This window comes from Neoarius graeffei, chromosome 16, assembly GCF_027579695.1.
Source record: "Neoarius graeffei isolate fNeoGra1 chromosome 16, fNeoGra1.pri, whole genome shotgun sequence".
NCBI classification, from domain to species: domain Eukaryota; kingdom Metazoa; phylum Chordata; class Actinopteri; order Siluriformes; family Ariidae; genus Neoarius; species Neoarius graeffei.
This window is the reverse complement of record NC_083584.1, coordinates 26,883,024-26,886,135: the sequence shown is the minus strand read 5'-3', so window position 1 is coordinate 26,886,135 and position 3,112 is coordinate 26,883,024.

Sequence of the window (3,112 nt, the reverse complement as noted above, 5' to 3'; positions counted from 1 at the left end):
CTCTCCTCTTACAGTGTGGAGTAGCAGCAGCCGAGGCAGGCGCATTTCCTGTCTGGCCAGTACACACACACACACACTTTTACTCTGCAGCTCAGCACTGCAGTATGCGCAACAGCACACAGGCAGAACCCCAGCTAGCCTTTCAGCCCGCCCCCTGGGGAATACGGGGGATGGGAAAAGAAGGAAATGAAACCGAAAAGGACAAACAAAGAAGGGATGAGGATGAGAGCATCTAATTTCCTCCAGTCTCATTTGCTTATTTCATTTTCATTCTTTTTGAAAAGATAGTGTTTATGCAATGTTTAATGATTCATTTTTGGATTGCTATCCCAGACTATATGGTTGATTTCTTAATACGGGGGGGGGGGGGGGGGGGGGCAGCACTGGGAATTATAATTAGATAGAGACTGTGACTAAAGTCACAGTAATTTGCGCTAGCTGTTACAAACCGGGACATCTGGTCACCGTACCCGATAGATTCGGAACGGTAAGAGATAGAGAATGATGCTTAGTGAGGAAAAGTTGCACCCTGAACAAAATTTAAAAAAAAAAGAAAAAAAAAAGAAAAATCATGAAAATTGACAGTTAAGTGATTTAAAAAAATCCTGTAATTATGGATCATTCCGAATCAGTGATCCAGATCACCACCAAAAGTCATAGCAACGTAATTCAGCCCGGAGGTATTCATGTGAAATTTGACTGGTTGAAAACCGAGGGAGAAATAGCATCTCCAAAAATGTTAGGAGAATAATAATAATAATAATAATAATAAATTAAAAAAAAGTAGAAAGATCCTTTCTCTTCCATATTTCGAAGTACGGAAGATAAAATAATTTAACGACATTCTCCTCAACCTCTATAATGCAGTCTATAATGGACAGACTATAGAAAAATGGACTGAGGGCTGCATCCTCCCATTTCCTAAAAAAAAAAAAAAAAAAGAGAGAGATCTAGGTTTGACTAAAAACTACAGAGGAAATCACTCTTACTGCCATAGCTACAAAAATATATAACTCCTTATTGCTAAATTGTATACAACCTGAAATAGAAAAAAAAAAAAAAAATTATATATATATATATATATATATATATATATATATATATATATATATATATATATAAATAATATTAGTGCTGTCAAGCGATTCAAATATTTAATCGCGATTAATGTCGTGACTGTCATAGTTAACTCGCGATTAATCGCAATTTAATCGCACATTTTTGTCACATGAAAAACCATTGTAATTCTCTTACCAGCATAAAAAAGTGAATGGGCTTGTTCTGTACCAATGTTTTTTTTATTGCAAAGCATAACACGTCTTGACACAGCCACTGCAAAGTGAAACCTAAGCCGAGCACCGGCGCGGGGCTAGCAAGAGAAGCCTGAGTGAAATGATCTACTGCTTGAGTTAGTCTACAACTCTAAATCAGAGAGATACGTAGGTTACACAGTGACGGTAGGCTTGACATGCTTGATTATAATATAAAAGTACACTATTATATTAAGTTTAAGTTGTTCGTTGATAAATATTGCATTGAATCTGATCTTTACTGTTTCAGCTCACTTAACACATTTTGTACTTTTACACTTTCTGCCTGTTGGTGCGTCGCGCTGTCCAATCAGAGGCGGCCAAATTTGCATATTACAGGAAGGATTTCTGGGATAGCATTGAGTTTACAGTGCAGAGGGATCTGGCTTCTTTAGACGCTGTCTTCTTAAAACTGAATAAATATTTAAAAAGAGCCAAATGAGCCAGTCTTTTGAACGGCTCTTTTCAAAGAACGGATCACAAAGATGCGGATCCCATCAAAGAGCCATAAATCCCATCTCTACTAGCACGCCCTGCCCGCGCTGGTTCTTTGGGGGAGGAGGGCAGAGGACTCTGGCTGTGCGGGGCGCGGCATTATAGTCCAGCTGCTATCGGTTTTCTAAGCAAAGTCTCTGTTCCAAGTTCCTGGCAGTTTCAAAAGCTTATGAAAAACCTACATCATGTCACAGAGCGTTAATCTCGCGATAAAAAAATTATCGCCGTTAAAATTGAGTCAAGTTAACGCGTTAATAACACGACATTTTTGACAGCACTAATATATGTGTGTGTGTGTGTGTGTGTGCGTGCGCACACAAAAACCAAAATGGCTTCAGGAAAAGCAGATCAACCCTTGGCCAGATTCTCACTGTCCGAAGAATCACAGAAAGTGTTAGAGCAAAAAAATCTTCCAGCTGTATTAGTTTTCATAGATTTCACTAAAGCCTTCAACTCCATCCACAGAGGCAAAATGGAGAAAATATTAAGAGCATATGGTATTTCATCTGAAACCGTTACAGCCATGATGCTCTGTAAGAATACAAAATCACTCGTAAGATTACCAGATGAGGACACCGATTTCTTCAACATATAAGCTGGCGTGCTACAAGGAGACACCTTAGCTCCTTTCCTCTTCATCATCACCTTAGATTATGTATTGAGAACAGCTGTAGACAAAAACAATAGCTTGGGTTCCACACTCACTAGAAGACAATCACACAGGTTTCTAGCAAAAACACTTACTGATGTAGATTATGCTTATGATTTAGCCCTCTCGGCAGATATCACCACCAATGCTACCATGCTCTTCCACGAACTAGAAACTGCCGCCCAAGATGTTGGTCTATATGTCAGTGCCTCAAAAACAAAATACATGTGTTTCAACCAACAAGGCTCAATGCAAACCCTAGCAGGTGAATCCATTGAACACGTCGAATCTTTCTGTTACCTTGGCAGTGAAACAGAATCCAGTAAAAAAAGACCTCAGCATTCGTATTGCTAAAGCCTGGACTGCCCTCAACAAAATGAATACTGTGTGGAAATCCAAATCTTCCCAACCACCTGAAACGTAGCTTCTTCAGAGCAACCTTTGAATCCGTATTGATGTACAGCGCAACAACCTGGACTCTAACAAAATCAATTGAGTCAAAGCTCGATGGGACATACCTGTACACACACATGCTGAGAGCCATAATTAAAATTTCTTGTGGCGTGACCACCCCACCAAAGCACAGCTATATGGAGATTTACTCCCTATATCAGAGACTCAGAGAGCCCAGATTGCGATTTACTGGGCATTGCTTCAG